This window comes from Podarcis muralis, chromosome W (assembly GCF_964188315.1).
Source record: "Podarcis muralis chromosome W, rPodMur119.hap1.1, whole genome shotgun sequence".
In the NCBI taxonomy this organism is placed as follows: Eukaryota; Metazoa; Chordata; class Lepidosauria; order Squamata; family Lacertidae; genus Podarcis; species Podarcis muralis.
The window spans coordinates 5,466,434-5,493,180 of record NC_135674.1 but is presented as its reverse complement, the minus strand read 5'-3'; the positions used below and the strand labels follow the sequence as shown (position 1 = coordinate 5,493,180).

The window sequence follows — 26,747 nt, the reverse complement described above, 5'->3', positions numbered from 1 at the left end:
CAAACTGCAATTCACTAGCCATGGCAGTCCTACTCAAATTTAAAAGAGATGCACTGGTAGTGGTCAATGTCTATCTGCCCCCCTGCCAAAAAAAATCTATAGTGAAAGCTAACTGGGCAGAGTTAGAGGCATTTCTAGAGTCCATAGAATCTTCCCACCCTTCTACACCGATTATAATCGGGGGGGATTTCAACGCCCGTATGGGAATTGATGACAACAATCTTTATAGCCAATATAATCAGATTCAGGACCCTGAAAGTCCAACCGAAGCAGGCGTTTCACGACTTTCTAAAGATAATAAATGCAACTTCTCTAGCCCAGGTCGCAAAAAGAAGGGAGCTGATGATATTAAACGGTAGTAAGGAAGAGGATCGCCCAGGGGAGTATACCCATTTTTCAAAGATGGGAGGAAGTGTGATAGACTATATTCTGATATCAAGATTCGCCTATAACTCTGTGTCGAAGTTTCAAGTGGGACATAACACCGAAAGTGACCACCTCCCACTAATTTTAGCGCTCAATGGCCCATCGTTTAACAAACCCACGGCTAACCTTTACTACACCCCCAAACTTTGCCACTTTGCCACCAAACTCTGCCAATTTGTCCTTACCCACAACAACTTCAAATTCGGTGATGACCTGTTCCTTCAGATCAGCGGCACAGCAATGGGCACCCGCATGGCCCCACAGTATGCCAACATCTTCATGGCAGATTTAGAACAACGTTTCCTAAACTCCTACCCACTCAAACCTCTCTTGTACCTGCGATACATTGATGATATTTTTATCATCTGGACACATGGTCAACAGACCCTGAACACCTTCCACCAGAAATTCAATGATTTTCACCCCACAATCAACCTAACAATGAATCAATCTATGCAAGAAATACATTTTTTGGACACTACTATAAAAATACAGGATGGGCGCATAGACACCACCTTATACCGTAAACCAACTGACCGACAAACATATCTACATGCCTCTAGCCACCATCCCAAACATACCAAACAGTCCATTGTTTATAGCCAGGCCCTACGTTACAGCCGTATCTGTTCCAATTCTACAGACAGAGACTCTCACCTAAGAGATCTACAGCAAACCTTTTTAGAACTAAAATACCCAGCAGATGAAGTTAGACAACAGATCAACAGAGCCAGACTGATACCCAGAGAGAACTTGCTGCAAGACAGACCCAAAAAAGAAAATAACAGAACTCCTCTAGTCATCACATACAGCTCCCAAGTTAAAACAGTACAACGCATCATCAGAGATCTACAACCTCTCCTGGACAATGACAGTTCTCTTTCTCAAGCTCTGGGAGGAAGACCTTTCATTGCCTACAGACAGCCACCCAATCTTAAACAACTCCTAACCCACAATAATACTACAACCAGACTTAACACGGACACTGGCACCAGAGCCTGCAATAAACCCAGATGCCAACTTTGCTGCCACATACACCCGGACAACACCATTACTGGCCCCAACAACATCACACACACCATCTCTGGACTATTTAATTGCTCATCGTCTAACATTGTGTATGCCATCAAATGCCAACAGTGTCCTTCAGCTCTCTATATTGGACAAACAGGCCAAACCTTACGCCAAAGAATAAACGGACATAAATCTGACATCAAGAATCACAAGACAGAGAAACCAGTAGGAGAACACTTCAATCTCCCAGGACATTCTATACAAGATCTCAAAGTAGCTGTTTTACTACAAAGGAATTTCAGAAATAGACTGGAAAGAGAAGCTGCTGAATTGCAAATCATTACCAAACTTAAAACCATGGAGACACCTGGCCTGAATAAAGACATTGGATTCTTATCTCACTATACATGACAAAGCCATTTTTCACCTTCTCACCCCTTGCTTTTTCCTGTAAGACCTACTGCAGTCGTTAATAGTCGTCAACAGGCTCATCACAGCTATCTGCCAATCACCCATCCCCACCCTCCTCTGAGTAATACCCCTCCCCACCTTCTCACTATATAGAAGGATCGGGCAACTTCTGTTTCAGTGTATCTGAAGAAGTGTGCATGCACACGAAAGCTCATACCAAGAACTAACTTAGTTGGTCTTTAAGGTGCTACTGGAAGGAATTTTTTTTGTTTTGACTATGGCAGACCAACACGGCTACCCATCTGTAACTACACCCCCATCGTTAATCTGGGATCACTGGCCCCCAGAAGAATTAAATGGACCCCCATGCTCAATACAGAGCTAACTCATCTCCTCCATTCGGAAGACGTGAAGACCATCTACACAGCCATTGTATCAGCTAATACCGGGGGAAAGGCCATGGACTCGTTCAACGAGTTATTAGCAAGACTAAAGACCTTTCTAACAACTGATTCTGTTACAAAGCGGGCAAAGGATCAAGAGAGATGGTTTGATTTGGAGTGCAGACAAGCAAGGAAACATCTGAGATCAACATACCGGAACTACAGAAACACCGGAGCACCCTTGCTATTTATGGCTTACATCGATTTAAGACGAAACTATAAACAGCTATTAAAGGTAAAAAAACAAAAAGCTGAGAGATTGGCCTGGTGTAACTTAGTGAAGGCCTCGAATGAGAAAGACTCAACCTCCTTCTGGCGTACCATTAGGGGGCTCCTGGGCCAAGAGCGGATTGGCCCCACATGTACTGTAGAACCCCAGGAGTGGATGAAATATTTCCAAAACCTCTTCTATGACGACAAAGCTCAGCACAATGATCCAAGTGCCTACTCCGAGAATTTACCATATTGGCCTCCTGTCTCCATAGAGGAGGTGGGGAAACTAATTGCCCAACTGAAAAACAACAAAGCCCCGGGCATAGACCACATTCCAGCAGAGCTCATGAAGAACAATATCAGTTGGTGGGCTCCTATAATGGCGTCAATATTCACATACATCGATTCAACAGGCATAATCCCTGGCTGCTGGACAGAGGCAGTAATCATTCCAATCTATAAAAAGGGTCCTATGGCAGATCCAGCGAGCTATAGACCCATTAGCCTCCTTACTATCCCCAGCAAATTGTATGCCAAACACCTCCACATCAAACTAATTGATTGGATGGAAACTGAGGCAGTTCTGGCAGAGGAGCAAGCCGGCTTCAGACAGGGCAGAACAACAATAGACCATTGTTTCGTATTAGCACACCTCATTGACAAATACGCCAATAAAACACGTGGGATTCTATACGCAGCATTTATTGACCTGAAGGCAGCCTTTGACTCGATCTCACGAGTCAAACTTTTGCTAAACTCAATGCTACCAACATTGACAAAAGATTACTATTCTTGGAGCTTCCGGAGGCGGCGCCAGCCGTAATGGCGGATTCCCTCTGAATTGGAGGGAGAAGCTCCGCGGAAATCGGGTCCACCGCTGCAGCGAAAGCGGAGGACCCTTAAAAAACCCGCAGGCGGGAGAAGTCTGGGGCCGTGGGACCCAGCGGGCACGTTTTGCGCCCCCCCGAGCTGTCAAAGAAGCTCTGTAAAGAGCTTCGGAGCGGAGCGGGGGTTCGCGCTGTGCTGAGGGTCGATCGCTACTTCTGCGGAGTGAAGCTGCACAGCAATTACCGGAGAGCGTTGACCTTTTTCCTGTGAAACATCGAATTGAAACATCTACCCGTGAGTAAGAACTGGGGAATTTGGAGAAGATCAAAGAATAAGAACTAATATAAGCGAACTTTGAACTTGTCTCTGACTTTGATCTTGGACTTTAGTGCGGAATTTGGATCTGAAACCGGCAAAGTGTAAACAGGAAGCCCGCTTTGCCAATCTTGTAAATAGATTGAAAGCAAGGGATAAAGGAGCTTTGAACCAAAGAAATTGATTGATTTTAAAGAGCTAAATCTCACTGCCCGGCAAACGAGCCCCCCCCCCCATAAGTTGGGAAAGGGGGTAAAAAAAAAAAATCACTCAATCCTTGACATCGGACTGCTTTAAACAACTCAAAGGTCATTTTGAGTGCACCACTTTATATACATTGTAACTTTTACTGTGGATCTCTGCAAGAGACCGGTAACTTTTTAAGGATACATCTGAGTCTATAATTGTTTTTACTGGTATAACATTGGGAAGTCTACTGTTTAACAATCATCACTTTGAAACATTTTGCTCCCCTGCTCCCCTAGAGGAACTTTGTGTCATAGCTGGGGATTTTCCACTGCAGCTGTCACTTTTGTACTGTTAAGAAACAAGCTTGGGAGTTGTGTGAGCTGTGTGAATGACCTTGACTCTTAGAGGCTAAGTAATGGATCAGGACAAACAACAAGATAAGGCGCAGGAGAAGTCTCAAGAGAAATCAACAAGAGCTAAAACTAGACTACAGCAGCAATTACTGGCACAGCAACAACAATTGCACAGAAGAGCATCTGTAACAGGACTTCCTACCCCACAAGCCATAGAAAGAGAAGAACCAAAAGGAGCAGGAACGGATTCTACGACATTAGATAAGATTCTTTCAGCTCTACAAAACTTGACAGCTAAGATTGATTTAAACACTTCAACTATCAATGACCTAGGGCAGAAAGTGAGCGACGTGGGGCAGAAAGTGAACTCTAATACCCAGGCCATTGACAAGTTGCTGCAGGAATCCAAGGAGACAAAGAAGACAGCAGAGGAAGCGAAAGAGAGGGTTTTGGCGGTGGAGGAGAAGATACCGCCAATAAATAGAAAATTGGATGATTACAAGGCACAATTCTCTCTGATTGAACGTAAAGAGAAACAGACTAATTTGAGAATAAGGGCGGTCCCAGAATCAGAAGAAGGGGAACTAATTGAATTTCTTACATTGGAATTTGAAGCTTTCTGGGACCTGGATCCACAAAAGGAAGAATTTAAGATAGTGAGTGCTTTCCGACTGGGAAGGGTTAAAAGAAAAAATAGAGCAAGAGACTGCTTGATTTCGTTAAGGTCAAAGGAAGAAAGAGATAAAATATTGAATCTCCACTACCAGAAAGCACTCGTGATAGAAAGTGAGAGAATTGAAATTTTCAAAGATATCCCAAAATATTTACTGGATCTCAGAGCTAACTACGGAGATTTGGTAGGCCTACTAAGGAAAAACAACATTCCGTTTAGGTGGGAATTCCCGCAAGGCCTCTCGTTCACATTCAAAGGAAAGAAAATAAAGATAAGATCAAAGGAAGATAAAGTGAGCTTCCTGAGAGACTTTGGTGAAGACCTGCGAAGAGAGGCCAGAACAAAAGAACCGGAAATATCAGGATTGGGACCACTTGATTTGGGAAGACACCCCTTGGGGTTGGACCAACTAGAGAAAGAGACACAACCGTCAGAACAAGAGCAACTCTTAGGAGCGGTCGGAGGAACTTTACAATAACCACAACATGTCTCTGCAGATGTTAACCTGGAACATCAGGGGTTTGAATTCCCCTAGTAAGAGGAAGAGAATTTTTCATATGTTAAAAAAGGAACAATTAGACCTGATTTGTCTACAAGAAACACATATAACAAGACTCCACAGGAAGCTATTGATAAATAAGCGACTAGGCCAAGAATTTATTTCATCGGACAAAGTTAAAAAAAGAGGAGTTGTGATATATGCAAAAGAGAAACTATCACCAAAATTTCTTTTTAAAGATGAACACGGACGATTTGTAGCAATTGAAATACAATTTCAAGGAGAGAAAGTATTAATAATTGGAGTCTATGCACCTAATGAGGGGAAATCAGAATTTTATAAGAAACTGCATGAGACTTTGTTGGATTACATGGATCAAAATATCATTTTGATGGGAGACATGAATGGTGTTGTGTCGACAAATATGGATAAATCTGAAAGACAGTTAGTCACAAAAGATGGAAGACTACCAAAGACTTTTTTTGAAATGACAGACAATATGAACTTGATTGACATTTGGAGAACTAAAAACCCTCTAGGTAGAGAGGGGACTTTTTTCTCTGAAGCCAATATGACCTGGACACGAATTGACCAAATTTGGATCACAAGAGGGATGGCACCCAAGATTCGAAAGGTGGAAATCTGTCCAAAAATCTGCTCCGACCATAACCCTGTGAGAATGGATATGAAACTAACACTGATTGGTTCCTTCAGATGGAGAATGAATGACACCTTGTTTAGAGATCCAGAAATTATTAAGATGGCCCAAAAAACTATAAAAGATTATTTTGAAATAAATTTGAAGACTACGGTGGAAAAAAGAGGAATCTGGGACGCAAGTAAAGCTGTAATGAGAGGTTTTTTGATTCAACAAAATGCTATAAAGAGGAGACTTCAAGAGGATAGAAAAGAAAAGATTCTAGAGAAAATTAAAGAAGGAGAGAAGAGATTAAGGTCTAAACCTAAGTCACAGGAGATTCTGCGAGAAATTAAATCATATCAAGCACAATATCTGAAAATGGTTAATCAGGACATAGAATGGAAGATCAAACAGATGAGACAAAAAACCTTTGAATCGGCTAATAAGTGTGGAAAGCTGCTAGCTTGGCAGCTGAAGAAAAGACAAAAACTAAACACCGTGACCAATCTTGAAGTAAATGGAAGGAACATACAAAACCCAAAGGAAATTAAAGACTGTTTCCAGAGATACTTTAAACAACTGTATGCACAAGGGCCACAGAATGAGATCAAAATTGAGAAATTTTTAGAAACAAATGGATTACAAAAAATATCTCAAGAGAATAAATTAATATTGAATGAAAAAATTTCTGAACAGGAGGTTGAAGGTGCTATAAAGAATTTGCAACTAGGCAAGTCTCCAGGCCCGGATGGGCTATCCTCCAAATACTACAAAGTTTTGAAAGACTATTTAATCCAACCGTTAATGGAGGTTTGTAATGAAGTTATGGAGGGGAAAAGAGCGCCGGAATCGTGGAAAGAGGCCTATATCACACTCATACCGAAAAATGAGTCTGAAAAGACACAACTTAAGAACTACCGCCCCATATCCCTACTTAATGTGGATTACAAAATTTTTGCTGACATTTTGGCTAAAAGATTGAAAAAATTTTTAGTTGGAATGATACATAAAGACCAAGCTGGCTTTCTTCCAGGCAGATATGTCAAATAATACGAGGAATTTGATTGACATTTTGGAAAAATTGCAAGTTAATATTAACACAAAAGCTGTTTTGATATTTATTGATGCGGAGAAAGCCTTTGACAATATTTCTTGGACTTTTATGAGGAAAAATTTGCAAGGGGTGGGGGTGGGAGAAAGGTTTGGAAACGGTATAGGTGCGATTTATTCAGAACAAAAGGCAAAATTAATAGTGAATAATGCAGTCACAGAAGAAGTTAAGATAGAGAAAGGGACACGACAAGGCTGCCCAATTTCCCCTCTGCTTTTTATTTCAGTCCTGGAGGTCTTGCTGAACATGATTAGAAGGGACCAACAGATTCAGGGCATACAGGTCGGAATTAAACATTATAAACTTAAAGCATATGCAGATGACCTAGTACTGACATTACAGGAGCCAATTCCTAGTACTAAAAGAGCTTTGGAAATAATACAAGAATTTGGTCAGGTGGCAGGTTTTAAATTGAATAAATCGAAAACTATGGTTTTGGAGAAGAATTTAACATCGACTGAGAAGGAAAGGTTTCAGGGAGAAACAGGCTTATCATTGGTGAAAAAAGTGAAATACCTAGGGGTGAATATGACTTCTAAAAATGTTAATCTATTTAAAGATAATTACGAGAAGTGTTGGTCAGAAGTGAAAAAAGATCTTGAAATTTGGACAAACTTGAAGCTTTCCTTATTGGGTAGAATTGCGGTTATCAAAATGAATGTACTGCCAAGAATGTTGTTTTTGTTTCAGACGTTACAAATTATTGACAAGATGGACTGTTTCAAGAAGTGGCAAAAAGAAATTTCTAGATTTGTCTGGCAGGGCAAAAAGCCCAGAATAAAATACAAAATCCTTACTGATACTAAGAATAGAGGGGGGTTTGCCCTGCCGGACTTTAAGTTATATTATGAAGCAGCAGCCTTTTGCTGGCTGAAGGAATGGCTACTTCTTGAGAACACAGACATTTTGGATCTAGAAGGTTTTAATAATGCTTTTGGGTGGCATGCATATCTGTGGTATGATAAGGCTAAAGCTCATAAAGGTTTTAAAAATCATATTGTCAGGAAAGCATTATTTAATGTCTGGACTAGATACAAAGATTTGTTGGAAAGTAAGACTCCTAGGTGGTTGTCGCCAATGGAGGCTAAAGCTGTGAAAAAGCTCAATATGGAATCTAAATGGCCGAGATATTCGGAAATTTTGGAACAAGAAGGGGACAGGTTGAAATTGCAGAGTTATGAGAAACTTAAAAATAAGGTGCAGGATTGGTTACATTATTTTCAAGTAAGAGAGGCCTATAATTTGGACAGGAAAAATGGCTTCCAGGTGGAAAAAATCAAGGTTGGAAACAGAACTGCTAGAACCCAATGCTAAGATATTGTCTAGAATGTATGATATGCTGTTGAAATGGAATACTGAGGATGAAACGGTTAAATCGGCTATGATAAAATGGGCACAAGACATTGGTCATAATATTATGTTTGCTGACTGGGAACGGTTGTGGACCACCGGTATGAAATTTACGGCATGTAATGCCTTAAGAGAAAATATTATGAAAATGATTTATAGGTGGTACATGACACCAGTCAAGCTTGCAAAGATTTATCATTTGCCTGACAACAAGTGTTGGAAATGTAAAGAAACTGAAGGAACATTCTTTCACCTTTGGTGGACGTGCCCAAGGATTAAGGCGTTCTGGGAAATGATCTATAATGAACTGAAGAAGGTATTTAAGTATACTTTTCTGAAGAAACCAGAGGCCTTTCTCCTGGGCATAGTCGGCCAATTGGTGCCAAAGAAGGATAGAACCTTTTTTATGTATGCTACAGCAGCAGCAAGAATACTTATTGCAAAGCATTGGAAGACGCAAGATCTACCCACCTTGGAAGAATGGCAGATGCAAGTAATAGACTATATGGAACTGGCAGAAATGACTGGCAGAATCTGAGATCAAGGAGAGGAGCAGGTGGAAGAGGACTGGAAGAAGTTTAAAGTCTATCTACAAAAATACTGTAAAATTTATGAATGCTGAGGGCTCTGAAAATGAAATGAAGGGGTTTCTAGCGATTAAGATAAATAAGACTATAAAGGGAGGGATAAAGGTTTAAAATAAATAATGAATGATCTTGCTGAACTAATTTTTTAATTGGAATACAAGAAGGGAAGGCGGGTGGAAGTAAAGAGAATAAGGTTTTGAAAGTTACCAATATGAAAGAGTGTTTTTTTTATGCTAAATTTTTTCTTTTGCATTCTTCTTTTTTCTGTTTTTCTGTTTGGATTTTTGATGTTTGTTGTCTGTTTTTTGTGATTTTTGTTGACTTTCGTTGGCTGTTAATTTTTTGAAAAAATCCTAATAAAATATTATTTAAAAAAAACAAACAAAAGATTACTATTCTTGATAAAAAGCCTATATAAAGACTCCAAGTTATATGTAAGAACCTCAGTGAATGGGCAACTAATTGGCCCTGTACCAGCCACCAAAGGAGTCAAGCAGGGCTGTATTTTAGCCCCGGCCTTATTCAACTTATATATAAATGACATGGTCAAATACCTAACATCCCCAGAGTTTCATGCCCCCAAACTGGCCGAAAAACCAATTTCAGTACTCCTCTATGCGGACAACGCGGTTCTCTTATCACGAACTAAAGTGGGCCTCAAAAGGCTACTAAGAGAATTCTCAGCCTACTGCAGGAGAGATCAATTGGTGGTTAATCACCAAAAAACCAAAGTCATGGTCTTCGCTAGGAGACACAGACATCATAGATGGGAGATGGACAATCAGCCAATAGAACAGGTCAAAATCTTCAAATACCTCGGAGTAGTTTTCCAGTCAACAGGGGCCTGGGAGGCCCATCATAAATATGCTAGGGAAAAAGCATCTCAAAGCGCCAAAATACTGTCTCGCTTTTACTTTACGAAAGGGGGCAGACATATCCCAGCAGCTCTGGAGATCTTTCAAGCAAAACCCTTGGCACAATTACTCTACGGGGCCCAAATCTGGACGGGAAATCATTGCCGCACACTTGAAACGGTCCAGTCTAAATTCTTAAGACAGATTCTAGCCGTTCCACCATGCGCACCAAATGTGGCCCTACGGCTGGAGACTGGCCTCCTCTCCGTCAAAACCGGAACCTGGTTAAGAACATTTAACTATTGGCTTCGCTTAAATTTAAACCCATCCGGACTACTACCTTTAGTAGTACGAGATGCTCATAGAAGTCGGTGGTCCAAAGTAGTGCATCAAAAACTACTTATATGTGGCCTCCAAGCACAGCATCTCCTGAAAATGGGTTCCTGAAAATGGGTCTCCCTAAGGCAAAAACTATTATTGATCAGCGCATGAAGGATATTGAGCAGCAGAATAATCTGGCCTATATTAAGAAATTTAGTGTTTGGTACGCTTATCTGCCCCCCTCCCACTTAGATTTTCGGGCACCTTATTTGTCTACCTTAACCATTCCAAAACTCAGACGGTCCTTTACACTGGCCAGACTAAATATGTTACCCTCAGCTGTTATTGAAGGTAGATATCAAAAAATTTCATTCGAGAACCGGCTCTGCCCCTGTGGAGCTGGCTACGTAGAGACTGTGTCACACGTTCTCTTGTCTTGCTCCCTATATAAAGATCTCAGGGACGAGACCATCACGCCACTCCTATCTGCCATCCCGGGCCACTCTTGTGAAGCCAAACTGCTCTCACTCCTAGCCGACCAGAACAGCTCGACAACAGAGAAGGTTGCCAAATTTATCGAGAGAGCAATGAGACTGAGAGCTGCTATCTGAATGACATTAGTGTCGTCACCCGGACTCCTCGCCTAGGATCTTATTATTATTATCATTATGTTTTACTACTATTATTTTATCACCTCTGCCAAGTTTTAAGTATTGAGATTATTGATCCACTATTTGACTATTGATTCAAAACCCTAAAATGTATTTTATATAATTGACTTTTTATTTCTATTCTTTGTATATCGTATTGTTGTTTTATTGCTATGGCCGATGGCTCACGCAAATAAAGATTCATTCATTCTCCTGTCGTCCCCTTCTCCTTGTGCCCTCCATCTTTCCCAACATCAGGGTCTTTTCCAGGGAGTCTTCTCTTCTCATGAGGTGGCCAAAGTACCGGAGCCTCAGCTTCAGGACCTGTCCTTCCAGTGAGCACTCAGGGCTGATTTCCTTAAGAATGGATCGGTTTGATCTTCTTGCAGTCCATGGGACTCTCAAGAGTCTCCTCCAGCACCATAATTCAAAAGCATCAATTCTTCAGCGATCAGCCTTCTTTATGGTCCAGCTCTCACTTCCATACATCACTACCGGGAAAACCATAGCTTTTACTATACGGACCTTTGTTGGCAAGGTGCTGTCTCTACTTTTTAAGATGCTGTCCAGGTTTGTCATTGCTCCTTGGTATAAGGAGCTTTATCATAAAGCAGCCTTGCAAATTAAACCACCAGAGTGGCTGGGGCATCTACAAATGGATCATCATCATCATCATCATCATCATTATTTAAAATCATTACTAGCCTGCCTAATAACTTAGTCATTTGTAGATTACTGATAGGAGGTGGAGGGGATAATGTTGAATTTAGAAGACTTCTCCTGCTGGTCACCTGATTTTCTTACCCACCATAAGGGAGTAGTCAGGTGTGAACCTGTTTCAAAGGTAGATGAAGTTTGCTCTTTGTTAACAGTTTTTGTGCCAGTGGCAAACTGCTTCTCTTGCAGTGGGAATTGGAGAAGTTGCCAACTTTGCTGCATATGCTTTTGCCCCAGCAACACTGGTCACTCCTCTAGGAGCATTAAGTGTTTTAGTCAGGTAAGCACAACATGATCAGATGTTTCCCAATCCGTAAGCCCTTTTCTGGAGACAAACATGCCAGTCTCAGGTCCTTTCTTAACACAGTTGTATCTTCCTATAGTGCAGTTTTAGCCTCCTACTTCCTGAACGAGCACCTAAACATCCATGGGAAGATCGGCTGTATCCTTAGCATTTTAGGCTCCACTGTGATGGTCATCCATGCCCCACAGGAGGAAGAGGTCTCCAGCCTGGAGTCAATGGCGGAGAAACTAAAGGATCCAGGTATTAACTGCCCCTCTTGTACACCAACAGAATACCATTTTGGGGGAGGGGGACTTGACAGAAATTGAGTGTTTTTCTTAATTTCATTGAATGAAAACTCATGTTGATAATCAGTAACCTGTGAGTGAATAATTTTTATAGCACCTATTTTATTCTCTTTATTCCCCCACTGATGACATTTAGTTGGCTTTGAACCATAACAGTGAGATAAGAATTCTAAAGCACACTGTGCTCTGAAAAACTGTACAAGCAACTGAAGGAGGAAGGTCTTAGTTCTAGTCAAACCCAGTGCAAAAAAATTATATGCTGGGGGCTTTGTGTCTTATCTTTTGAGCCACTGTCTAAGCTCTGCTGCTTATACTTTTTCCTCTATGTATTTTACTCACCAGATTCTACTAATTGAATCTAGCTTGTGCACTCATTGATCTGAACAAAACTGTCTACATCCTGCAGAAGTAAGCTACACCTAAAAGATTCAGATTGTCCTTAACAATTTCTCCTCTATCCTCCTCCACAGGATGTATAGCGTTTGCTGTGTGCATGCTGATGAGTTCAACTCTTCTCATCTTTGTGGCTGGGCCTCGCTATGGACAATACAATGTCTTAGTGTATGTTTTGATCTGCTCTGCCATTGGTTCGCTCTCTGTCTCGTCTGCAAAAGGCTTGGGTATTGCCCTGAAAGAACTGTTTGATGGGAAGCCTGTCTGGAAGGAACCATTGAGCTATTTGCTTTTTATTTGTGATCTCCATCAGCATCCAGATCAACTACCTGAACAAGGCCTTGGATATCTTCAACACATCTGTAGTCACCCCCATCTATTACGTGCTCTTCACCACAGCAGTTATGACTTGCTCGGCCATTCTGTTCAAGGAGTGGCAGCATCTGGTTCTGATGCACATCATTGGCACCATCAATGGCTTCCTTACCACTGACCTTGGCATCTTCCTACTGCATGCTTTCAGAGACATCCCCTTCACTGCCGACCTGCTGCCTCTTATCCTGAAGGATAACTGAGGCATCTGAATATAGACTGCATTTTTAATCAAGGCTTATATTGGCTTATATTTTGATCAGATACCTGTATTCTTAAAATGAGCTTAAAATATATTTTAAAATATCTGTATCTCTCATGCCAGGCAGCATCTCTCATGCCAGGCAGTGAGTGCATCGGCAGATGTGCTCATCTTAAAGAGGGCCCCTTTGGTTTATTGGTTTATTGCGGTCATAAAAAGGCTGAGAAGCAAGGTCACTGAACTTACAAATTACAGAATAATCAAGTTGCAAAAACACAATTAAGCTGGTAAATAGTAAGAATATTGTGCCACAAATAGGACAAACGGCAAGAGCTAATGGAAACAGCAACTGGCTAGGGAAAGGGGGGCTTCTCTCTGAAGAAAGTGTTTTTAAGTTTTTTCTTACTGTGAACGTCTTTGCTTATACAAAAAACTATATATGTTATGTATTAAATATATTGGCTTAAATGTAATTATGCAAAGGATTTAGAAATTTAGATTCTTATGTTAGATTCTTATTTCATAGAATCATAGAATCATAGAGTTGGAAGAGACTACAGACCCTGCCAGGCAGGAAACACCATCAGAGCACTCCTGACATATGGTGGCCGAGCCTCTGTTTAAAATGAGATTAAAAACCATCTGGTTTGTAGGGAATAGGGAAAGAGGGGCCAAAGGTTATCTGGTAATTAAGGTGCCTTGTAGAGGTTAATGGCTACTTGTTTGCCATTTATAAATAGAAGAAAATATAGCTCTCTGTCTCCCATAAAAGGTAATAGGAAATGGGTGTATTTTTTATGATTGGTTCTAGCAATCAGCCAATAGAAAATTCAACCAGGCTGATTGGACAGAGGCAGCCAAAGGAGGAGCAAGGGTGCTGGGCTGAGGGAATATAAGTGCTGGCCATAATGGCAGGAGGCAGGCCAGAGCTTGGTAACCATATACCACTGTGCCTCTCATTTATTTGTCTGACAAATAAATTATTATTTTAATTTCTCTATTGCTGCGTTGAATATTTCATTCCAGCTAAGCGTTAACCACAAGCAGGGTGCTACATAACCAAACAAATGTGCAAGCAGCTTCTTGGAGAAAGGGGGGCAAGCATCAGTCCTGTCTTCACCAGCCCCTTTTGGATTCTGAGGATACCCACAAAGAGGGGACAAAGAAAGCAGAGGAGCAATATGGCCAAAGTTTATGAAAGCTTGCACATTATACATAGCCTTTTGGCTTAAAAAAAGATATATCCCAATCCATTTTTAAGCTGTTCTAAAGAGCTTCTTAAAACTGCTGCTTTTTTCCACTAGACAAGAATCAGATTCTAAATAAGCAACACTGAACTATTTGAAATGCTTTTATGTGCAAGTCCTTTCACTGGTAACATACTTGAACCAAATTAGAGACCCAATCAGGTCAAGCTAGAGCTCAGCAAGTGGCAGCCCTAGAGCTGAAATTGCTGTCTCCTGCATTCCCTCCCATGCAGCTAGAAGTGATGTGGAGCACAAGAAAGAAAACCAGGGACAAAAATCTGTGCACCCAATGGTTTTTTGGACCAGCCTCTACACAAAAAACGAGTTTCAAATGTAATGGGTGATATGGCTTTGGTAAGGAGGGTGTGAATTGCTCAGGGAGTGTTGCAAAGTAAGCAGAAGCAACGTAAGCAGAAGCAAAAAACTTCAGTCAGAGGCAGGAATGCACAGCAGAATTCCTCTTTCTCTTGTAATCTGCTGAAGGTAACTCAAATCTCGGGGAATGGCAGAAGTAGAGAAATACAGGTGAAACTCGGAAAATTAGAATATCATGGAAAATCAACACAGACTGTGGAAACTTCACACTGGACTTCAAGCATCTGGCATTGTGTTCCTCCCCATTCTTCCTCCAGACTCTGGGTCCTTGGTTTCCAAATGAGATCCAAAAGCTGCTCTCATCAGAAAAGAGATTTGGGGAGCCATGTCATCAGCTGGTGTTGGTCCACTGTGCTTCATTAAGTCCAGGGTCAACACAGCCGTCTACCAGGAGATTTTGGAGAACTTCATGCTTCCTTCCGCAGACGAGCTTTATGGGGATGCTAACTTCATTTTCCAGCAGGACTTGGCACCTGCCCACACTGCCAAAAGTACCAAAACCTGGTTCAATGCCCATGGGATTACTGTGCTTGATCGGCCAGCAAACTCGCCTGACCTGAACCCTATGGAGAATCTATGGGGCATTGCCAAGAGAAAGATGAGAGACATGAGACCGAGCAATGCAGAAGAGCTGAAGGCTGCTATTGAAGCATCCTGGTCTTCCATAACACCTCAGCAGTGCCACAGCCTGATTGCATCCATGCCACGCTGCATTGAGGCAGTAATTGATGCAAAAGGGGCCCAAACCAAGTACTGAGTACATATGCATGCTTCTACTTCTCAGAGGTCCAATATTGCTCTATTTGCAGTCCTTGTTTTGCTGATTTCATTTAATATTCTAATTTTCTGAGATTATTGCTTTGGGGTTTTCACCAGCTGTACACCATGATCATCACAATTATAACAAATAAAGACTTTACATATCTCGCTTTGCATGTCATGAGTCTGTCTCATATATTAGTTTCACCTTTTAAGTTGAATTACTGAAATAAATGAACTTTTCCCTGATATTCTAATTTTCTGAGTTTCACCTGTAGATCAGCACAGGAAGACCGACCTGAAAACCATTTTTGCTTCCCAAACTGGCCAAATGTTTTGACCCGCCCCCGGCCAGGGAGGACAATGGACAGCCGGCCGGGGGTGGGCCTAAGGCCAAAGGAAAAGAGGCTGACTCCTGGGCTCAAGCCTCTTTTGCTGCTCTTCCTTCTGGGATCAAGATCAGGATCAGGAGTGTATCCAGGCGGCCGGCCGGAGGTAGGTAACCGGCCTTCTTTACTTTTGCTTGCATTTGGGCGGCGGGGGGGGGGCATCGCTCCCCCCGCCTGCCCGGTGCCCCTTCCGACCCAGGCGGGCAGCGTGGGGCTCCAGCAAGGCCGCGGCTGGGCCTGCTTGCTTTTACGGCGGGGGGGGGGGCACTGGGAGGGCGCCACAGGCCTGACTAGGCCTCAAAACGCGGCCTAGTCCCTTTTCTCAGTGGCGGGGGGGCGGCATAGGCCTCAAAATGTAGCACCCTGCTTGTGGTTAACGCTTAGCTGGAATGAAATATTCAACGCAGCAATAGAGAAATTAAAATAATAATTTATTTGTCAGACAAATAAATGATAGGCACAGTGGTATATGGTTACCAAAAGCTCTGCCCCTCCAGCCCTGATGGCCAGCACTTATATTTCCTCAGCCCAGCCCCCTTGCTCCTCCTTTGGCTGCCTCTGTCCAATCAGCCTGGTTGAAATTCCTATTGGCTGTTTGCTAGAACCAATCATAAAAGATACACCCATTTCCTATTACCTTTTATGGGAGACAAAGAGCTATATTTCCTTCTATCCATAAATGGCAGACAAGTAGCCATATATCGGACTTCCGGGTTGGCGCCATCGGTAATAGCGGACTCCCTCTGACTCGGAGGGACTTGCTCTTCTTCCCCCCTCTTCCAAGCCTAAAGGCACTCACTATCTTAAATTCTTCCTTCTCCAAATCTGATTTCCAAAAGTCTGCAAATTCCTGCAGAAGAAAGTCAGTCAGACTATCCTTCTCTAGTTCAGGCACAGCCCTGATCCTCAAGTTCGTTTGTTTCTCCTTCAATTCAATCACAGACCTGGTGTCTTCCATGGCGACACTAGGGCTCTCCCAGTTTGTGTCGGGCCCCACACATCAAGCAGGCCACACGCTGGATTTGATCTTTGGCGCCGGTATAGATGTGATCATGTCTCCTGCAATGAAGGTGCCATGGTCTGATCACTACGCACTGAAAGTGTGCTGGTCCCAGGGGGGATAAGGTACTATTACCGTAGCCCAAGATCAGTCCAGAGTCTCTAGCAGGGTAGACGATCACTAGATGAGACGCGGGGTCCGAGACAGGGAGCCGGGCGGGGTAACAGGAACGCTGGTAGGGCAGAAGCAGGAAGCCAGGCGAGGAACAGGAACACTGGTAGGGCAGAAGCAGGAGTCCAGGCGAGGAACAGGAACACTGGTAGGGCAGAAGCAGGAGTCCAGGCGAGGAACAGGAACACTGGTAGGGCAGAAGCAGGAGTCCAGGCGAGGAACAGGAACACCGGATAGTCAGGAACAGGAAGCCGGGCGAGGAACAGGCACACTGGGAGTGCAGATCTAGGACTGGGTAAAGCAGGTACTCCACAACGACGTTGCTCCCGCAACCTGGGACCGGGCTGCCTGACCTTTATCTTCTTCTAAGGCCGGGGGCGGTCCTGGCTCCCAGAAGCCCCGCCTCTCTTGGCCTTAAGGCGAGCACTCCTCCTGGGAGACACTAGTTCCCTTCGCCTCTCTGCCCTAAGCCTCTGCAGATCAGGAGAGGCCAAAGGGTTACTGGGCCCCGGGGGAGGCTCACCTGTAGCCACTGAGTCTTCCAGCACCTCTGGGGCCAGAATGGTTTCACCTGGTGCCTGCTCTTGAGGTTCCTCAGCATCTAGGCCTTGCCCCAGTTCAGCCGGCCCTGGAGGCGGGGACTCCTGTGCCGGCTGGGATTCCTCCGGATCGCTCTCAGACTCGGAATCCCAGGCCATCACACCATCCCCCCTCCCAGGCCCCCCCCTCACTTGAGGGTCCAGACCCGGCTTGCTGGGGTACGCCGCATGAAACTCTCGGATGCAGGCAGGCGCGTGGACGTTGACCGCTGGTTCCCAGGAACGGTCCTCTGGCCCATACCCCTTCCAGTCAATGAGATACTGCAGCTGTCCCCTGCAGTATCGGGAGTCCAGAATGCGTTCCACCTCGTACTCAGGCTCTCCCTGCACCAAAACTGGCTGCGGTCGGGGACGGTTCGGGTGGAACTCGTCGGGTGGGGCCACCGGACTCAGAAGGGACCTGTGGAATACCGGGTGAACCTTCAGGTTTGCTGGCAACTGGAGACGGAATGCCACAGGCGAGACCTGGTTCACGATAGGGAACGGGCCGGTGAACCGGGCGGCCAGCTTCCGCGAAGGTCGAGAAGGGTGGAGGTGGCGAGTGGAGAGCCATACCAGGTCACCGACATGAAGTTCCGGCCCCACCTGGCGGTGGCGGTCGGCCTGGACCTTGTACGCCTCCTTGGCCTGGCGCAGCTGCTCCATCAACAGCTGTTGCTGGGAGTGGAGCTCCTGAAGCCACTCTGTCACCGCAGGGACCGCAGATGCCGGCAGCACATCCGGAAACAACCGTGGATGAAAACCATAACTGGCTTGGAACGGGGTCTGCTGGGTGGACGCATTCATCGCGTTGTTATAAGCGAACTCCGCCAATGCTAGATGGTCGACCCAGTCGTCCTGCTGGTAGCTGCAGTAACACCGGAGGTACTGTTCCAGCACCGCGTTCGCCCGTTCCGTCTGGCCATCAGTCTGTGGGTGGTAAGCAGATGAGAGACAGACCTCTGTTCCGAGGGCCTGGTGCAAAGCACGCCAAAACCGGGACGTAAACTGAACGCCGCGGTCGGACACTACACGCTCGGGTAGGCCATGCAGGCGGAAGACATGCTGAAGGTACAGCTGCGCGGTTTCCTTAGCTGAGGGTACGGATGGGCAGGGGGCACAATGCACCATCTTCGTGAAGTGGTCGGAGAAAACTAGAAGGCAGGTGCAGCCACGAGACGGGGGTAACTCCACTACAAAGTCCAGAGAAACTGTGTGCCAAGGACGTGGTGGAACCGGCAACGGCTGAAGAAGGCCGGGGGGTCGCCCGGTAGGCCCCTTGGCCCGCCTGCAGACGTCACAACCAGCGACATAGCGAGCCACGTCAGCCTTCAAACTGTTGGTGTAAAGCAGAGTTCCGTGCCCAGCGGAAGGATGAGGAGTACGTACTACATACTCTGTATTGCTTTATTTACAGTTCAAAGCAGTTATATTACAGAAAAACATCTTGCCTCTGCCGGAGCAGATAATGCATCCTCTCTCCTCGACAGCTTGGAGAGAATCACACAGTGAAAAACAGGAAACCAGTGTACGTCACATCCAGTCTCCCTTTCCCGTGAGAAACTCCAACAGTACAGACTGTGGAATGTAAACACCTGTCTCGTGACAAGCCCTTTCGCTGCACAGTGAAGGAAAGCAGAAACCAACATCCTCCCCCTTTCTGTGAACATCACTGGGCAGCGTGTTCGTACAATATCAGTACAAACCCAACTTCTGCACATAGGTACAGTGTTGATCCCTTGATACAATCTTGGACAATACATCAGCAGGAATTTCATTACCTGGCATATAGGACACCGTTACGAGTCCCTTCTGAATACATTCCCTAGCATGCTGCAACTTTAATTGCAAGTGCTTCGTGCTTTGCTTACAACCTTCAGACTTCAGCAAAGCCAAACATGCTTTGTTGTCCTGGTAAACCTGGATTGGACATTTGACAGGAATTTTCATGTCTTTGCACAATTGTAACAACCATTCACAATCCTTAAGTGAATAAGACAGTGCATTCAGTTCAGCTTCACAAGTACTTAAGCTAACTGTTGTTTGCTTCTTGCATGACCAATCAAACAGACCCTGATTGTACATGTAGCAAACTCCAGACGTACTTTTCCTGTCTGCAGTGTCACTTCCAAAACTTGCATCTGCAAATATCTCAAGACCACCAGACTTCTGATTGTTAAATCTCAGTCTGTAATGCATAGTGCCTTTCAAATACCGCGCTATGCGTTTCAGAGCTTTCCAATCCTTGACACTAGGATTGTTGACTTGTCTGCTTAGCAAATTACAGCTAACAGCAATGTCTGGTCTTGAACATCTGGCAATGAAGTTTAGCTTGCCTAGCACACTTCTGTATAGTGTAGTGTCAGAAAATGCTTCTTCAGTGTCATCTACCTGATAACCTGTTGTCATCGGTGTGTCTACAGGGTTAGCATCCATCAGGTTTAGCTTGCTTAATACATCAGCAATTTTCCGTGATTGGTGTACTAGAATGTTACCATCTTGATCTCTCTCTATTTCCAGAGATAGATAGTTGTTTACCTCACCAAGATCTTTCATGTCAAAGTGCTCTTTCAGTTGAGCTAGGGCGTTATTGTACATTGCGACATCTTTCCAAAAGAATAATAAATCATCAACATAAAACAAACAGTACAGTTTCTTTTGCCCCTCCTCTTTGACAAATACACATGGATCAGCTTTCCCTTGCTGAAAACCTAGAGAAAACAATACTTCAGTGAGTTTTGTGTGCCAACACCGTGCACTTTGTTTGAGACCATAAAGGGATTTCTTCAGAGCACAAACAAATCCCTGTTTTACCTGTACGCCATCAGGTGGAAGCATATAAAGTGATTCATCTAGAGATCCGTACAGAAAAGCTGTATTAATATCATGGTGACTAATGTGTAGATTTTGCTCTGCAGCTAGCTTGAGCATAAGCCTAATGCTTTCATACCTCACTGTGGGTGAGTAGGTCTCGTGATAGTCTTCACCTGGTACCTGTGCAAAACCTCTGGCTACCAATCTGGCTTTGTGTCTGACTATCTTGCCATTTTGATCAGTCTTCGCTTTGAAGACCCATTTGCTTCCAAGCAGTTTCATTCCTGGAACTACTGGAACTAGCTCCCATGTTTTGTTCCTTTCTAAGGAATCAAGCTCAGCCTTCATGGCATTTAACCATGGCTCAGCTTCCTTTGAATCCAAACCCTGGATTTCTTGGAAACTTGAAGGTTCAAATACCTTCTTGGAGCTTTTAACAGCTGTTACTGCTATCGTAGCAAACTCATCAGCAAATCTCTTTGGAGGTCTGCCTTTTGTGGCTCTCTGTGACCTACGAATTAGCCTTAAGTCTTCAACACTCTCCTCTTCCTTCTTGGGAGAAAAACGACCTATTGTGAACAATGGTTCCTCCAATTCTTCTCGATCAGAGCTTTCAGAGGGTCGCATAGAGGCTTTCGCACTCTTGAAATCCTCTGAATCACCCGATTCAGTTTCAGATTCAGACTCAGAACCTTCATCAGTGGGTGTGGGTTGTTGTGGTTGCTTTTGACTATCCTCAGTCTCATCACCGTCATCAGGATAACATTGGAAAATTCCCACATTCTCCCCCCACTTTGCATTGTACTCAACACTTCTCGTGAGCTTAATTGTCTTAGAGTCAGTCATCATTATTCTGTAAGACCCTTTCTGATAACCTAGAAAGATACCATGCAATCCACGCTTGTCTAACTTGGAGTTTTGTGGTGAATGAACCCACATGTCAGAACCAAATATTTTCATGTGTTTGATGTATGGCTTCTTGCCAAACATCTTCTCATAGGGGGTACAACCAATCGCTGAAGATAACCTGCGATTGTAACTGTAAACAAAACACGAGAGAGATTCGGCCCAATAACTCTCTGGAAGATTGGCATCATGCAGCAAGGTTTTTAACCCTTGAAGCAATGTCTGATTTGCCCGTTCCGCAAGTCCATTCTGCCATGGCGAGCGAGGACTAGACAAATCGTGTTGAATTCCTTTCTCAGTCAGAAAAGCTTCAAACTGCTGAGAAGTGAATTCTCCCCCGCGATCACTGAAAAGAGTCTTTATCTTCTTACCATGCACATTTTCCAACCAAGCACAGAATTCCTTGAACCTAGGAAAAGCCTCTGATTTCTGCTTGAGATTGTACACAAAAATATATCTAGAAAATGCATCAATGAGAACCATGAAGTACCTATTTCCACCTAAAGAGGGCGATAGTGGTCCAACCAAATCAGCATGAACAATTTGGTATGGTTCCGTAGCTTGCCTACTAGACACCTTACCTTTCGCAGCCATTTTCACCTTGTTTGCTGCGCATGCCTTGCACTTCATGTGGTACTTGCAGGGTTTAATAGTCATACCTTCAACCAAGGCAGGCATTTTAGATACTGCCTCAAAATGCAAATGTCCAAATTTTCGATGAAAATCATGAATACATCCTGCATGCAAACTTTTGTTAGAACCTGCAATGCAACAAGTGTCATCCTGCACAACATCATCATAATACAAAACAAACAAACGATCAACATATTCAGCATACAATACATAGTCATTTTTCTTTGTGATGATGCACTTCTTGTTCTTGAAGGACACGTCAATGTTCCGCTCAATTAGCTGTCCTACGCTGAGCAAGTTATGTTTGGAGTCTGGCACGTAAAGGACATTCTGTATCGATAAGTCCAAACTGTGAAGAACAACAGTTCCGTAGCCTTTACTGGGAATAGTGTGGTCATCCGCCTGGTGAATCGCACCTTCCTGCGGTGTAAAAGACACAAACAGTCTCTTGTCGTTGCACATGTGGTGGGTCGCCGCCGAATCAACAACGAAGAAAGATCTAGACGTCTTCTGGACCTCTGCAACCTTTGGAGTGAAGCGTGAAACCATAGCCTTGTGCTGCGTTGTCCTAGACACCGGACCTTTGCCTTTGCCTCGGCCTTTTCCACGCGATGAGCTTTCGCTGCGCTGCTCTGTCTTGGCCCTGGGATATCTGCATTCCCTCTTCATATGGCCTAGACGTCCACACGAGTAGCATTTCACTGCCTTCAAAGCTTTGGCGCCATCTGGTGGTTCCACTGCACTATGGGATGACGTCTGTGAAGACTCCCCCTTGCCCATGCAGCTAGCACCCCGGCGATCCGCTTCATTTAAAATCACGGCAGTAACAAAGTCCACTGTCAGCTGAGCTGTTGGCTGCACAGCAATCTGGGTTGCAACAGACTCCCAACCTGAACCCAAAGATTGTAGTATCATGAAAGAATACACAGCCTCTGGAAAGTTGAGTCCTCTCTGTTGCAGCTCATGTCTCAGATTTTGCATCTCCATCAGATGTAAACGCACATCTCCACCTTCAGCAAGAGCCATATTATGCAGCTTGTTAAAGTAAAACATAGTAGATCCAGCTTCTGTCCTTAAGTGAGCCTCTCTCAAAGAATCCCAAATTTCTCTGGCTGAGGTCTTATCACGCAATAGACAGAGCTCTTCTGGGGATACTATCAATGTAAGTGTTCCCCGTGCTTTGGAATCCTTAGCTTTCCATGCATCTGTAACTGGAGCTGGGGGGGTTTCTGTAATCACCTCAAACAAACCCTCTTTCCGCAGAATTGCCTCTGCATACAAAACCCAGTCCATATAATTTTTCTTGTTGAGCTTAGGAATCCCACAAGCATCCTGAAGGGCCATCATGACTCTGGCATTAGCCTTCAGCGTCATATATGCTGCTTTAAATCTTGCTGCGTCACTGCTGCAGCTGCCTCATTCCAAAGGCGCTTTTAAAAGTTACTTTCGATTTCCCCAGCATAGTAACTTGTGCCTGGGAGCCTTTTGCGTATTCCCGGCAAAACGGCTTTAAAAGTTCAAAGTCCAGCCATAAAGCCATTAACTAGAAGCTGGCAGGCTGCCCGAAGCAGTAGCACATACCTCATTAATCATTTTTACGCGCAGAGCAGATTCCGATCCGATCCGATCTGTCCCTCTGCATTCCGATCCTTTGCCGGCACTCCGATTCGACTTCTGGGCCCATAACCACGTGTTGGTGTAAAGCAGAGTTCCGTGCCCAGCGGAAGGATGAGGAGTACGTACTACATACTCTGTATTGCTTTATTTACAGTTCAAAGCAGTTATATTACAGAAAAACATCTTGCCTCTGCCGGAGCAGATAATGCATCCTCTCTCCTCGACAGCTTGGAGAGAATCACACAGTGAAAAACAGGAAACCAGTGTACGTCACATCCAGTCTCCCTTTCCCGTGAGAAACTCCAACAGTACAGACTGTGGAATGTAAACACCTGTCTCGTGACAAGCCCTTTCGCTGCACAGTGAAGGAAAGCAGAAACCAACACAAACGGGGCCACCAAAACTCACGGCTTACCAGATGGGTGGTCCGATACCGCCCAAAGTGCCCCGCCGCTGGAGCATCATGGGTCATCCGGAGAACCTCAGCCCGCAGCGGCCCTGGTGGGATGTACAGGCGCCCGTGGTGCAGCAGAAGACCCTGATGCGAGACCAGCCCTGGATACTGAGGGCATGATCCTTCGGCCAGTTCCCGGAGTCGTTCCTGGGCCCAAGTGTCGACCCGCTGCTGTTCCCGCACCCGAGCCTGCAGTGGCTCAACCTCCTGGGTGGCCAGGAATGCAGCTGGTGGTAGGATCGTGGTGGGTGCTGCTTGCTGAACCGTGTCTGCGTTGTCTTCAGGTTTCCGGGACAGGGCATCCGCCTTCTGGTTTTGGGAGCTAGGGATGTAGCGGATCCGGAACTGGAACCGGGAAAAGAACAACGCCCACCGGATCTGCCTTTGGTTCAGCTTGCGGGTGGTCTGGAGGTATTCCAGGTTCCGGTGGTCGGTTCTCACCTCCACCGGGTGTTGTGCTCCTTCAAGATGGTGGCGCCAAACCTCAAAGGCCACCTTGATGGCCAGTAGTTCCCGCTCCCACACGGTATAGTTACGCTCCGCTGGAAGGAGCTGGCGGGAATAGAAGGCGCAGGGTAAGAGTGGCAGTTCCGATCCGTGCTGCTGAGACAAGACGGCACCGAGAGCCGTACTGGAGGCGTCAGTCTCTACCACAAAGGGTCGAGAAGGATCCGGATGTTGCAAGATTGGCGCTCTCTGGAAACAGGCCTTCAACCCTTGAAATGCCTCCTCCGCCTCCTTGTCCCAGGAAAACGGCGTCTTGGGGCGCAGTAGCCGGGTCAACGGGGTGGTGCGGTGAGCATAATCCGCAATGAAGGTCCGGTAATAGTTGGCGAACCCCAGGAAACGCTGTAAGTCCTTGCGGTTCCGAGGTGCCGCCCATTCTCGAACCGCTGCCACCTTCCCAGGATCCATCTGCACCCCACCTGGTGAGAGTCGGTGCCCCAGGAAGTCCACTGACCGCTGATGGAACTCGCACTTGCTGAGCTTTGCATACAGACGATGGTCGCACAAGTGCTGCAGCACGGTCCGGACATGGCCCTCGTGGCACGCCGGGTCACGGGAGTAAACCAGAATGTCATCCAAGTACACCACCACGTACTTGTCTAGCAAGTCCTGGAACACGTGGTTGATGTACCGTTGGAACACAGCAGGCGCGTTGCACAAACCAAAGGGCATAACCAGGTATTCCAACTGTCCGTACCGGGTCCCGAATGCTGTCTTCCACTCATCCCCGGCGCGGATCCGAATCAAATTGTAGGCACCCCGGAGGTCTAGCTTGGTGAACACCTGCGCCCCTTGCACCCGCTCCAGTAACTCCGAAATAAGGGGCAAGGGGTACCGGTCCGGGATGGTAATTTTGTTCAGGGCCCGGTAATCATGGCAAAGGCGGAGCTCCCCACATTTCTTTTTAACAAAGAGCACTGGCGCAGCAGTGGGCGAGGTAGAAGGCCTAATGAACCCACGCTCCAGGTTCTTGGGCAAGAAGTCCTGCAAAGCCTCGCGCTCTGGCTCTGTTAACGAGTATAAGCGACTCACCGGTAGAGGCGCTCCGGGCTGGACGTCTATGCCGCAGTCAAAGGACCGATGCGGCGGCAGCTGGTCTGCCCCCCGTTCCTCGAACACGTCGTGATAGTCCCGGTACTCAGCGGGGAGCGTTGCTGCAGCCTCCTCAGTGGGCGCAGCTGCTAGCATCTCAGTCTCAGCAGGAGAACTGGGGTCTGGGAAGTGTACAGTCCGTTTGACCCAGTCAATCTGCACATTGTGAGCCTCCAGCCAGTCCATCCCAAGCACCAGGGGGAACCGGGGCATGGAGGCAATATCCAGAGTTCGCATCTCACGGTGCTGCTGGAGGCACAGGACCAGGGGCTGGGTCTCCTGAGTAACGGCACCCGAACGCAGGGGCCGTCCGTCGATTGCCTCCACCTGTACCGGTTCTGGCTTGTTCCGAAGTGGCACCCGATGCTGGGCAGCAAAAGCAGCGTCCATATAAGAGCGGGTTGCCCCCGAATCCACTAGAGCATGGGTAAGAATCCATGGCCCTCCTGGAGGGTATAGATGTACCGGAACCATAAGGTGTTGTAATTCAATTGGTGCGGCCCCATTCTGTGCTGTTTGGGACCCCAGGTAGCCAGGGCCATCAGCTACTGGGGTTGGCGGTTTCCCTGCGGCTGGCGTTTCTCAGGACAGGACCGTGCATAGTGTCCGCTTCCGCCACAATAGAGACATAGATTCCCCTCCCGACGCCGCGACTTCTCTGCGGGGGAGAGGCGTGGCCGCACTGCCCCAAGCTGCATAGGTTCCTCCAATGACTCAGCTGGGCCTGTGGGGCTGCTGGTAGACACTGGGGCCGAGAACTGGAGGTGCCGGCGGCCCCGAGCCTGACGACGGTCCTCTAGCCGATCGTCTATCTGTAGACTCCGTTGAATAAGGGTGTCTAACGTGGTGGGGCGTTCCATTGTGGCCAGCTGGTCCAGTATCTCATCTGAAAGCCCCTCGAGATACTGGTCCCGAAGAGCAGAGTCGTTCCAGGTCAAGTCCTGTGCCAGCAGCCGGAATTCTGTGGTGTATGCGGCCACCGTGGACTTGCCCTGTCTCAACCGCCGAATCGCCCAGTTGGCTTGACTCCCCTTCTGGGGGTTGCCGAACGCG

The 26,747-nt window shown here is 45.7% G+C and overlaps 1 pseudogene; it reads left to right on the top strand.

The window, feature by feature from the left end:
• Window positions 1-11,866: 11,866 nt before the first annotated feature.
• On the top strand, window positions 11,867-13,153 carry LOC144326366 (magnesium transporter NIPA2-like; annotated as a pseudogene).
• Window positions 13,154-26,747: the final 13,594 nt, after the last annotated feature.